A 14,529-nucleotide genomic window follows, 5' to 3' on the forward strand; every position below is an offset into this window, starting at 1 on the left:
TCAATATAAGTTCTTTAAAATTTAAAACTAGTATTCTCTCCTTTGTTTCTCTTAAAATTGAACCTAAAATATGTGAGAAAACTAAAATATGGCAATACCATTACTCATTTGTTTGTGCAGTCATTCATTTACTAATCCACCCAGAGAATTAGCCGCAAGGGTAGACCATTTTCAGTATTAACCAATAATAAATAGTCAATTCAGTTGCAAAAATACTTTCTCCAGAAGGTCAACGCTCAGATGTTAGGAAGGCCTAGGTAGAAATTTTAAGATTTAAAACGACATGTCATTTTCTTACACATTTACTTAAAGTAATGAATTAAAATAAATTATAATAGAGAAATTCAAAGGCATAAGTTCTGTAGTCATTCCACCCTAAATCTGGAGAAAACTGACCCTTAATGAATCTTAGCACTCATGCCTTCACAAGTTTGAAATCTAGGCATTACACAAAATGTTAGAGACATAAACATAAATAAAGTAGCTCATTTTATGATAAGATATTCAAAAATAGGAAAACTCCTGTAATATGACAGTAGTATGCATGTGATAAAAGAAGAAGGGACATTTACTGCAGGGAAATAGACACAGGTAGTATAGTTCTCCAAGGGCTGGGAAAAATTATTATCTTAAATAGGTATAGAGTTGATAGAATAAAGCCAGGAAAACTTAATAGATTGTAAAAGAGAGTATGAGATACTAAAATGGTATCTAGCTAGATGATAAAATCATGTTTTCTTTCCTTATCAAGACTATATTTTGCAGCCTCCCTTGCTGATATACCCTGTGACTATATTCTGATCAATGGACAGGAACAGAAGTTTTATATATATATAATTTCATTTCTGATTAATTATTTTTTTTACAGGCAGCAGGATGTATAGAAAGAGACAGGAGAATTTTGGGGTCACAGAAAACGAATCACTCAGAATCTGGTCAGGGTAAGCAGCTATTAACCAAGAATCCTACCACAGTTTACATTTGCTGTGACGGTTGCTAACAGAAAAACAATATTTTTTTTACAGATACATATTTTCAAATAAAAACATTAAAGTAGAAAACAACCAAATAAAGGCTTGATCATCTGTAACCTTGTACCAGGCCTACTATCTCTATAGGACAGTTTTGGAGAATGTCACAAAACCTATAAACTTTCTTTACAGTTAGCTGGTCCTGACTTCCTGCATCTCTGTGACTTAGTGTGTAATTTTGTCAACTACAATCCTGTCAAGTATCTTTCAAAACCAACCAGTGCTCTGATTTAATTCAGTTAAAATCCTCATTAAAATCAATGCTGTGAGGATAACTGCAAACCTAAAATGTCACCAACATACTATACATGAGTTTTGTAAAGACAATGGAGTGCTACTCTCTTTTATAAAAGCCCACATGACCCTTTTTAGTGCCTCTTTTGCAACCCATATTTTTAAAAATCTGTTAAAGCCCATTTTAATAAACTCTAACTCTGCTTCATACTAGGCCATACTGAAATTGCTTTCCATGGTGAATCCAAAGATCTGCCTTTACCTAAGTGGAACTCCCCAAAAGACTTCTCAGCCACATCAGAGTGGAGCTGTGTCTCCATCCCTGCTGCCCCTGGTCAACAATAAGATTTATACAATCACCACCTCAAGAGTTTCCATGATTCAGCAAGTTAATTATTTTCTGGGTACACAGCTATCTTCATTATTAGTATCACAATAAAGAGGGGCTGAATTCCGGGGCTGGAGAGATGACTCAGTGGTGAAGATCACTAACTGTCCTTCTAAAAGTCCTGAGTTCAGTTCCCATCAACCACATAGTGGCTCACAAACATCTGTAATGGAATCTCATGCCCTCTGTTGGTGTTTCTGAAGAGACTGGAAGTGTACTAACATATATTTAATTAAAATAATAATAATTATAATGATAATAATAATGAAACTTAAAAATAACTCCCTGAACTCAGATCATATTATATGTAGAATTTCAACATAATATGGGAAAAGTCTTGAGATTTCTCATGATATAATTTATGGATATTCTTCATTTTTCTATATTTCTCTCTTTCTTTCATTTATTCTTTCAGTCTGTCTGCCTTTTCTGTTTTCGTTATTGTTTCTTACAACTTATGTGTCACTAGACACAAGTTCTTTGGAAAGTTTGGTGTATGGTGTTTTGCTGGTGTAAACACATGAAGGAGCATTTTCCTGAAACATACACAAGTCAAAGATTAAAGTAGACTTGTGAAGGAGCATTTTGCTGACACAGGAGAAAGGATGTTCTGCTAAAGGAAGTATGTGAAAGGACATGTGATAAAAGATTCTTCACTAATGACACACATGTATTGGTCTGCCTTACAATGCATAGCAGTTGAGCTCCATTTGTCTGGACTACATAGAGAAACACACTAAAAATCTTCTCATGGTGTGCTGCAGTTTCCTGCTGCTTCAGCAGACTTGGCCTGATCAGCAGAGCGATGTTTGTCTGAGATGGTCTCACCTGCTAAGGCAAGACACATGCTGAGATAGGACTTAAAGAAAACAAGTGATATTTGGAGGGAGACAAATAGACCCAAGGAACAGTGGTTCTGGGCTTGCTTTGCTTGCATAGCTAATTGCTGCTGGTATCCTATCTTCACTGATCTTCTCTTCCCTGAGAGAGGGAATTCCTGCTGATGTCCCTCCTGGTACAAATCCAACATGCTAGACTCATTCTGCTAGGTCATGCCACCTGCTACTATCCTGACACTACTAAAATGAATTGCTGGTATATCTATGAAGTATTTGCTATTGTCAAGCTGCCAATTTCCTGACAATGCCAATGGTATTTGCTTCAAAGAACCATTTCTAAACAGGTCCACTTCCCCTGTATCTTTTCTTTTTCATTACCTCAGTTGAGTAGTAGGGCAGAAGGGAAGTTAAAGCATTTTATAACCTTTATTAAAAATATGTGTTGAAAAATTAAAGTTATAGATCACTGAATGTAACCCAGACTTGATTTAACTATTGTTTCTCTTCCCTCTTCATCCTGTTTTCTGGGATTACAGACTTGCAGCACTGTCCCAGATCAGTGCAACTCTATACTAGAAAAGAGTCAGATGAAGGTCAGGTCCAAACTAGAATTTTGACATTTAAATTGATCCTTAATCTTACTTTCTTCTCTTAAATGAAACACCAAGAAGATAAAATATTTAGGTACCTTGATAAGTCACTAAAATAGAAAACTCAAATAATCTCAGTACCACTGACTAAATAACAGTTTTTACTTTAGCAGGACAACAATTTTACATGTATACTTCTGGCAATGATATTTAACTGAATTATAAAGCTCACCTTGGTTTTCTTTTCCTATCAGATAATCTGGAGTCACAGTTATGGTTGATGAAATACAGAACCTTTATTTGTAAGGAAGCTGATCTATTTTGGGATATGTTTTAATGAAACACATAAAAAATGATTACTTAAAAAGTAATCACAACTAAGCATATATGTAAGTATCGCAGGCAGGAGACTGAAGCATGAGGACCAGGAATTTTAAGGTAGTTGTGATTATATAATAAGATTTCACAAAGGGAAAAAAAGAGAGGGGAGAAACAAAACAAAACAAATCAAAAAATCAAAAAACAAACAAGAAATCTACTAGAATGTTACAATTTAAAGTACCTATTTGTTTAGATGAAAAATATTGATCAACTTGAATAGAATTAACTTTCACAGAGTATGCACTTAAGGCTATGTACATTTAAGTATCCTTGGGCAGAATTAACGTCTCGCTTGTCTTAAGCAGTGCTAAGTACAGTGTCTAGAATCTCAATTGATATTGATAACAATTGAAGGCTTTTCTAGATTAATCAAGATTTGGATTCATTTACTCATTTTACAGTTGTCAGACTGAATAAAATGCAAGTGAACCTGCAACTTGACAACTTTCTACTCTTTTAAAAGACATTTCATGCATGAAATGATACAACATTTCAATTACTTTTGTAATAATATAGACATAAGCTGCAGGACATAAGGAATAAAACTAACCACCACCACCCCTGATATTTGAGGTAGAAAAAACACATTTTCTTTAAGAACCTGATACTTGGCACATTGTTTGTACAATGTTCAAACCAATTACATACAGTACATGAACATGTATCTCCATTATCACCAAATGCCTTCAAATGGGATCTCTGTTATTTATTCTGGTAGATATAAATATGATGTGAATAAATTTTGAAAATCTTTTTCCAATCTCTGTTTTCAATAAGATAAATACTATGGCTTATTGAGTTTCAGAAATCACATCTTAACTTCTCTTAACTCTCTTGTTGTGGAAGGCAAGAGTGCTGTTCTCTACCCAGAGACCACTACCACCCACTGTCAAATATGCTTGACCTTTGGTGCTATTTCCCTGATTATGTTTGCTTACATAGCAAGAGATTTTGCATATGGAGTTAGAGTCACTAGCCTGTAGTCACTAAAATAAATAATCCTCGATTAGCTAGGTAATTCTACTGTCATCATATAATAAAATGCAGGAGAGGATGTTAGAGTGACTAAACCACCTCAAAGTTTCTATACAACACTGCTGATTTCAAGATGAATTTGGTTACTGTAACGGACTCTAAGTAATGCAGACTTGCTGGGAGGTAACAAGAGAGCTCCAATCCCCAGATGAGAACCACTAAGCCTGTAGCTTAATTTAGCCTCTCCAGAAGAATCTAGTCAGAGTATGATTGACTTACAAGTGGCACATCTGAGTTAGAAGTAGAGGTCATTTTATCCTGCTGATTTTTCTGTTTTGCAGATTCTATCTATACGAGACAGTGGACATGTTGCAATGGTAACCACTTTATAGAAGCTATCAGAGAAGGAGGAGCATGTAGACTTACAGAAACTTTTCTGCTACCTGGAAATATCTAAATGAGTTTGCTTTACTCAGAGTGTTTGATCTGCTGATTATTTCATTGGAATTGCTTACAATATTTTTATGCCAACCAGCAATTTGAACATTCACCTTGAGAATCATTTGTTTGTCATGGTATCATATTCCACTGACTTTCATTTAGAGGAAACATTCTGTGTTACAGACAGCACCAGTCATCTAAAGCTAACACTTACCTTCTAGAACAACTTTTATAAAAGGGCTAAGGAACAACACTACGACTCATATACCTGTTGATAATGTGGATCATTATAAGAGATGTCAGCCAACTCATTTATATTCAATGCAATTAATCTCCCGGACATGAAAAATCTTACTAGAAGAAGGGAATACATTCCAGATAATACACTTCTGAAGTAATGAATAACCCTCCCTGTGAAGTACTTTAATAGGTCTTCTTGTCAGATTTAAGATTTTATTATTAATGTTAGAGTGTGGAAGCCCAAGAAGATACAGTTGCAAATCAATTTCACTGTTCCTTCATAGTGAGTCCCTAATTGACCTCAATTTCTAATATAGTTATATATTTCCATCCATACTTAATTTTAATGACAGGTATAGGAGACTTTAGAAACTGAGCATAAAGACATTTATTTTAGCACTTATTTTATGTAGTTTAGTAGAATTATTTATCACCTTCACCCTAATATATAGAAAGCATTTATGTCTCTTTACAGCTTCGAAGATGATCATTTTGTAAAATTAGTGCTTCATTTATTAGAAATACATAAAAGTAACTATCAATACTAATTCTCATTATGTAAGAATCCATCCCTGAAGATTTATATTTTGTAGTTAATGACTAATAAGGTATGACAATGGTTTTACTTTTTAAAATGAGCTATTTGGTTGCCATATTAGAAAAATATGAATTAGAAGAATTTTGACTCCTCAAATAGCCAGTATCTGTGTCTATGTCATCTGACATTTAAAAAATATAATAAAGTATTTTCCCCAATTACTATATTTTGAAATTATAAATATAAAATATTTAGGTCTGGGACATAGCTTAATCAGAAAAGTACGAATATAATGACCTGGGCTCAGGTAGGTCCTAGGAACCATGTCAAAAGCCAGTCAATACTGTACACATATGTAATGTCAGTACTTAAAGTTGGAGGCAGATAGATTCCAGCATCTTGCTGAAAATTGTCCAGTCAAAATTATAAAAGCTAAGTTCAGCAACAGAGTCTACCTCAGTGAGTTATATGGTGAGGTATAGAGGAATATTAACCCATCAAAATGCCTTCTTTGCTAAGAGATCACATTACATCCAATTATATGATCTAGCTGGAATACAGACACATCCTTAGAATATACCTTTAATACCTAACAATTCAAGGTAAGGTCAGTTGGTAGATGGAAGCAGCATGTTTAAAAGTGACTCTAATTGAGGGACAGAGAAAGTAATGCATTAGAGAAAGACTCCACAGAATGAGTCAGAGATAGGATTCACTCAACTCGGAGCAGAACAGAAGGTTGAGAGGGGCTGCTCAGGATAGCAAGAGAGGAAAAAAAGGCAGTGTGGTGTCTGTGTGGTAAATGATGTGTGCTGTGTGATGTGTGGTGTGTGATGTGTGGTTTGTGTTGTATGTTGTGTGATGTGTGGTGTGTGGTGTATAGTGTATGTTGCATGTTGTGTGTTGTGTAGTACATGGTATGTGGTGTGTGTGATTGGTAGTTTTACCTGGACAATTTTACAGAGACTGGTTACAGAGAGAACAAGCTAAAAACAGGTGATGACAGAAATGAGCCAGAAAATGTGAATGAGCCAGACGCGTAGAACATATTGTCAAAGTTACTATGAAGCCAAGCAGAGTAATTTGGATAGAATCAGTCAGCTTGGAAGATTAGATTTTTATAGAGGATAAAAGCTTACAGGCCTAGGGATACTTAAAATAGAGAAAGAAATGGTCTGGCCTGGGTATGGCTCTCATCTCATCAATTCAGCTGAAAAATTAAAAGTGATTTTTACAGTAAAGTTATCAAGAAAATAGAGGAAGATCTCCCAAGATCCATATACACTAGAACTGGTAAACGCACTTCCACATTTGCAACCAATAGACCTACATATCAAAATGTAACAGTTTTCATTGTATTACAATAAATTTAGAATAATGAAGACTGGGTATATATAGGACAAGACAATAAGAAACATAGGTGAAGGGCACACCTATGTTATACTTGCAATACAAATATCTACCATGCTCATTGTCAATTATCACCTGTTCTTTCATTCTTTGTTCCTTCCTTCCTTCCTTCCTTCCTTCCTTCCTTCCTTCCTTCCTTCCTTCCTTCCTTCCTTCCTTCCTCCCCCCCCCCTCTCTCCTTCCTGTTATGCTTTACTACACTGTTGCTGTCTTCAGACACACCAGAAGAGGGCATCAGATCCCATTATAGATGGTTGTGAGCCATCATGTGGTTTTTGGGAATTGAACTCAGGAAATTTAGAAGAACAATCAGAGCTCTCAACCACTGAACCATCTCTCCAGGCCAATTATCACAGTTTCAAACAACAAATATTTTTCAAACAATTGGGATTATAATATAGTGTTTATTTTTTCTAGAATAATTTAGTGCAAATAAGGTAGTCATTTCTGTCGTGTGAATATCCACTGTTGACCACACTGTTAACATCACCAACTTCCAAGCATGAAAATGTACTTTGAATTTCTTAACTATTTGTTTCTTTTTCTGAAAATGGGAACCACCTAATGTGAACATTCATGAATTTAAATTTAGATAATTCAGGCAAATTGTGTAGTTCAGGCCTTGGGACTGAAGTACATAGAAAATTTGCTAAGTAAAGTTAGTGTGAAATATTAATTTATTATTCTTGGCATATAATATTTGTACATGGACATAGATATGCCGTGGTAAATATGTGGTAAGTAGGTAACTGGTTCCCTGCTTCTAATCATCTTGTGGATGCTGAGTGCCGAACTCAGCTCCTCAGGCTTTGTGACCAGCACTTTTTCCTGTTTCACTATCTCACCAGCTGCACAGTATTCTTTAGGTATGAAAAAAATCAAGTGATTGCATGTGAAAATCTGTTTTCAACTGTTAATGATATTTCTAATAGTATTGCATCATCTTTCTGGTGCTTTTTAGTGTTCCCTATGTGAAATTCACAATAACTGAGCAATTTGTGTATTTTCTGTCTCATAGAATGTTCCAGAGGAAGAAACATTCTGTAAACATCCGTTTCATACCAGTAAACCTAAAGGGGAAATCCTATAATATGTTCCAAAAAGATTTCTATTATTTCAGCACAAAATGATAAAAATCAATTTTTGTGCATTTGATGGATATTCACAGAATCAAATTTTCCTTGTCATGGAACACTTTATTGTGATTCCTTAATAGTATAAAAATGTTTCTTCTAGATGAGGAATGTAACCCAACCAATGACAGAGCAAAGGACTAACACCCATGGATGCCCACGGCTGGAATCTGGACTAAGTAGATTTAGCAAACTGTGATAGAACATAAGAAAATCAAATACAGGACAGAAGTCTGGCATCTGTTATTTGTCCTGTGGCCCTGGGGCTTGAATTAATACTGACTGGTTTGAATTAAATTTGGCAATAGACTAGAGACATGAAGGGTCTGTTTTATTATTTTCGTTTGTTTCTATTATTGTTACTGGGAGAAAGAGAAGACATATGAATGTTCCCCTGCAGTTAAGAATCCTGAGAGAGCAAAGACCTGACACTTAAAAAAATGACCTAATGTTTTTGTGAAACTGTTCTCGTCTTTCACTACAGCAAGTATGAAATCATGGTTCTGGGACTGGCAATCCCCATTCCACCCCCCCCTTTTTTTTTAATCTGCTGCACAGTTGGGAAACACTGTGCCACAAATGCAAAGAAATGGTTAAAAGCAGTATTTTGGAGGCATGCTTTAGTAAGGAATATAAATCTTTCTGGAGTTGCTTCTTGATGGTGGCTGTGCACCAGACTGCTGAAAGAACTTTTCTACAAGTACCAATTTTTTGGAATCAGTGTCATGCATTATCAGTCTCCCAGGAATATGACTGGGAAGTGAGATAAAACCAGAAGAAAGTCTAGTCCTCACAAATGAAAGCAAAACAAAACAAATTGAAAGCATGAATCTAATCAGTCCCCCAAGAAAATAAACACCCAAATATACTATGTTCTATGGAGAAAGGAGCATAAAACCTGGTGTGGTGCATGTCCAAGGACCAAACATCAGTCAGGTTTTTCCATATCCCAATATTTGTATATTTCTCTTTTTTTATTTAAACTTTTTTTTTAAACTCCCGATTTTATACCCCTCCTGGAACACCCTCCAACTATTCCACATCCCATATATCCTCTCCTCACCCCTGTTTCCCTGAAGATGTCCCCACCGCCCCAACCCAACCCCACCAGACCTCCAAACTCCCTGGGGCCCCCAGTCTCTTGAGGGTTAGGTGCATCTTCTCTGACTGCACCCAGACCTGGATCCCCGAGATCTCTCAGATACTGGACCACCAATCAGGCAGCATACACCAGGTGATATAAGGGCCCCAACAGATGTACAGCAGAGGGCTGCCAGGTCTGGGTTCGGCCAGAGAAGATGTATATTTATTTTTAAAGAGCATGTAATTCTGACTAGATTCAAAATGAAAATAAAATTCTACCAGTAGTCTTATTTACAACTGGACAATCTTTTTCCTAGAAGGAGGGATCTAAAGACCCATCAAGAATTATGTTATTATAGTTATGGTTGAATATTTATTCCTTTTACTTTACTGGTTATGTTATGTTTTTATTACACTCAACATTCTATTAGCTTTACATATTATCTACAGTAGACAAAACTGTTGGTTCTGAGAGACCAGACTAACTCCATCTTTAGTTCAGGCTCCATCTTAGGAAACCTGATAAGGTTGAACTCAAGCCTGCACCGAGCACTAGTTTCTAGGTCACTCCCTAATAACCACCAATCAGGAGGAATCTAGAAGTTACAGTTGTACCTGAAGATATTTACTTACGAACGTTTACTTACTTACTCCCAGCACCAGCCAATCATTTTTTGAGGGCAACAAATTAAATAATAGTCCCCCAATCAGATGTGTGACAAGCTGGTTACCTCCTTGCTTGTCTTCTCTTCTCTATAAATGCTTGCTTGGATCTGAGCAGGGCGCTTCACACTCCAGTGCTTCTGTCAGTGAGAATGGTGAAGCCATGACCTCAGATCAAGCTTCAATAAAGCCCTTGTGCCATAGCATCTGAGTTGGCTCTTTGGTGGTCTTTAGGGGTTCACAAAACAGGCACAACAATTCAAACTCTTCAGCAAATGTTTTCTCGAGATGGAGTTTCAAGTTGCTCCTGTTGTCAGTCTCCTGGAGGAGATTCACTTTCAGCTGTTAAAAACAAGCCCATGCCATAGAAAATACATTGAAATAGCTTTCATTCTATCGCCAGCTTAAACACTTCTTGGCTATATAAGTTTATAATAATGATTTTTTTGTTGTGCATTTCATTTCAACCTGTCTAAAATTGTCCTACGAGTCTGGCTCTGGATTCCTATGGAAATTGATGAAATAATGGTGTAGGACTAAAATGCAATAGGTATCAGCACTGTTGGTTTTTATCTCTATTTTGTACTTCTACTATTACTGTTATGCTTGCTATATAATGAATATTTGCTGGATGTTAAAATATGCAGTGTACTCTTTGGTTAAAATACTAACTGTGTGAGATCTAGGCAGCCATGTCTGTTAAGCACATATATATATGTATATATGTATATAATAACAAATCAGCAACATAGAAGCCATAAGAAGAAATGTCATAAATGTATATAATATTATAAAATATATATAATATATATGCATGCATAATTGTATATATATACATAATTTTACATATATTTATATTTATGCATAATAACAATTAGTGGAAGCAAGGGCATAAAAGGGAAGAAAGGAAGAAATGTTGTAATTTTATTATAATCTCAAAACTAAGATGGAAGAAACAATACCGAACTTGAAGTCAGTTTGAACAAAGCTAGCAATACTATTACTAAAGTAAGACAGTAGCCAGGTGGTGGTGGCACACGCCTTTAATCCCAGCACTTGGGAGGGAGAGGCAGGCAGATTTCTGAGTTAGAGGCCAGCCTGGTCTACAGAGTGAGTTCCAGGACAACCAGGGATGTACAGAGAAACCGTGTCTTGAAAAAAACAACTAACTAACTAACTAAATAAATAAATAAAGTAAGTAAGTAAGTAAGACAGTAAAGTCAAAGCATCTTTTGATGCTGTTCATTTGATTTTGAAGCTAGTGTATTCTCTATTATCAGCTTCAATAAATCGTATAGCCATGATATTGTTTAACTGAAATTGTATTAAATACTCATTAAAGGAGTTAACAGCTCTCCCCTATCTGGGATAGACTCAGCATTTTCATACACGATTACAAATCACAGCACTTCCTTCATTTTCAAATTGTAGCCACTGCTACTTTTCAGAGGTTAACCCCTTAGGGCAAGGGCAGTAGCTTTGTCTTGACTTAGGAATTGCTGCTAGGTATTCCTTTCTGGCAAGAGCTCATTCTCTGGAAATTGATGAGTTGACTGTAAGTAATTTAGATAGAGCATTTTAAAATCCATTTAGAAGCTATTTAGGGAAGTCTGAGTCTGCAGTCAAAGTTGAAGCCAACACTTCCTATGAGCACTGAAGGAAGAGAAGCACAATCAATAGGCTATTGTATTAAATAAGCTCAGAACATTGTAAGCTTCCCTGAGTATTTTAATCCCATTTGCAAGAGCGCTCAGGTAGATAGTACAAGACAAAGGAACTCAGACAGCATTAGGTCAGAAAGGAACTGTGCAACTCTTCACCTGGAGAGATATTTCAGCAGTTAAGAGCACAAGCTTCTCTCAGAGATGACCTGGCTCAATTCCCAGCACTCACATGGGCAGCTCACAGCTGTCTGTAACTCTAGTTCCAGTGAATCCACTGACCTCTGTGGGCAACATCCATCTTTATGGTACACACGCATACATGCCAGCTAAACACTCAAACGCATAAAAACCATTAACAAAAATATTGTACCCTGCATCCCCGTTTTCTCCTTCCTTCAACCATTGTACCCTGATGTCTATTCTCTTTCTGCCATACTCCCTAACACCACCAGTGTTCTAGCCTGGTCAAAGCAGGACTCACTACCCAGCAACCACCAAAAGCCCCATCCTTTTGAATAACAGTCCCCTTCAGATCCATATCCCCCTTCCACTGCTGCCAGCCCTTTCTGCTGTGGCAGAAGCTTGCCAGGTCTGCCACAATGAAGACACCATCTCCTAATACTTTCTAAAGAACCAGACACTGGTCATTTGAGAACCAACCACTTGAGAATCTTGCCATGTCTGCCATAGTGAAGAAACCATCTCCTGATACTTCCTAGAGAACCAGCAACACTCAGGTAATTTGGAGTGAAGAGAGGCCTGGGAGGTCAGGAGAGTTGGTCTCCCAGGAGAGTGTACATACCTGTGTGTACAGAGAGAACAGGAACTCCAGGAGTACAGAAACACAGGCTTGCAGGACAGATAAGCCAAAATCAGAGATAGCAAGGCCAGCTAATATCAGAGAAAACTAGATGGCAAAAGGCAAATTCAATATCATTACCAACAAAATCCAAAGCAACATGACATCATCAGAACCCAGTTCTCCCACAACAGCAAATCCTGGATACCCAAATACACTGGAAAAGCAAGAGGTGGATTTAATATCACATCTCATGATGCTGATAGAGGGCTTCAAGAAAGACATAAATAACTCCCTTAAAGAAGTACAAGAGAACATGGGTCAACAGGTAGAAGGCCTTAAGGAGGAAACACAAAAATCCCTTAAAGAATTACAGGAAAACAAACAAAGAAGTGAAGGAGCTAAACAAAACTACCCAGGAACTAAAAATGGAAGTAAAAACAATAAAGAAATCACAAAGTGAGATAACTCTGGAGATAAAAACCTTGGAAAGGATTCAAGAGTCATAGATGCAAGGATCAACAATAATAAAAGAGAATAGAAGAGATAGAATAAAAGAGATAGAAGAAAGAATCTCAGGAGCTGAAGATAACAATAGAAAACATTGACTCGCAAGTCAAAGAAAATGCAAAATGCAAAAAGCTTGTAACCTAAAACTTTCAGGAAATCCAGGACACAAGAAGACCAAACCTAAGGATTATAAGTACAGATGAGAGCAAGGATTTACAACTTAAAGGGCCAGTAAATATCTTCAACAAAATTATAGAAGAAAACCTCCCTAACCTCAAGAAAGAGATGCCCATGAACATACAGAATTTGAAACAGACTGGACCAGAACAGAAACTCCTCCCTACACATAATAATCAAAACGCAAATGCACTAAACAAAGAATATTAAAAGTAGTAAGGGAAAAAGATCAAGTAATACATAAAGGCAGACATATCAGAATTACACCAGACTTCTAACCGGAAACTATGAAGGCTAGAAAGATCCTAAGAGAACATAACTGTCAACCCAGGCTACTATACCCAGCAAAACTCTCAATAACCATAGCTAGAGAAAACAAGACATTCTATGACAAAACCAAATTTACACAGTATCTTTCCACATACCCAGGTCTTAAAAGAATAATGGGTGGAAAATCCCAATACGAGAGGCAGGAAACTATATCCTAGAAAAGGCAATAAAGCAATCTTTCAACAAACCCAAGAGAAGATAACCACACAATCAGAATTTCACCTTTAACAATGAAAATAACAGGAAGCAGCAATCACTTTTCCTTAATATCTCTTGATATCAATGGTCTCAATTCCCCAATAAAAAGACATAGACTAATAGAATGGATACGTAAACGTGACCCAACTTTTTGCTGCATACAATAAACCCATCTCAGTGTCAAAGACACTTACTACCTCAGAATCTCAGGCTGGAAATCAATTTTGCAAGAAAATTGTCCCAAGAAACAAGCTGCAGTGGCCATACTTATATCAGATAAAATTGACTTTCAACCAAAAAGTTGTCTAAAAATATAAGGAGGGACACTTCATACTTGTCAAAGGAATAATATACCAAGATAAACTCTCAATTCAGAGCATCTATGCTCCAAATTGAAGGGCACCCACACTCATAAAAGAAACTTTACTAAAGCTAAAGCACACATTGTACCCCACACAACATCCCACTCTCAACAATGGACAAATCATGGAATGAGAAACTAAGCAGAAACACAGTGAAACTACTTAAAGTTATGGAACAAATGGATCTAACATATTTACAGAGCATTTCATCCTCAAGCAAAATAATATACCTTCCTCTCAGTACCTTATGGTACCTTCTCAAAAACTGAGCACATAATTGATCTCAAAACAGGCTTAACAGATAGAGGAATGTTGAAATAATTCCATGCATCTTATCAGATCACCACAGCCTAAGGCTGGTCTTATTAAACAAAAACAACAGAAACAGCACATACACATTGTGGATACTGAACAGTGCTCTACTCAATGATATCTTGTTCAAGGAAGAAATAAAGAAAGAAATGAAAGATTTTTAGAATTTAATGAAAATGACAACACATCATACCAAAACTTATGGGACTCAATGTAAGCAGTGCTAAGAGG

The sequence above is a fragment of the Apodemus sylvaticus genome, chromosome 1 (assembly GCF_947179515.1).
Source record: "Apodemus sylvaticus chromosome 1, mApoSyl1.1, whole genome shotgun sequence".
NCBI lineage: Eukaryota > Metazoa > Chordata > Mammalia > Rodentia > Muridae > Apodemus > Apodemus sylvaticus.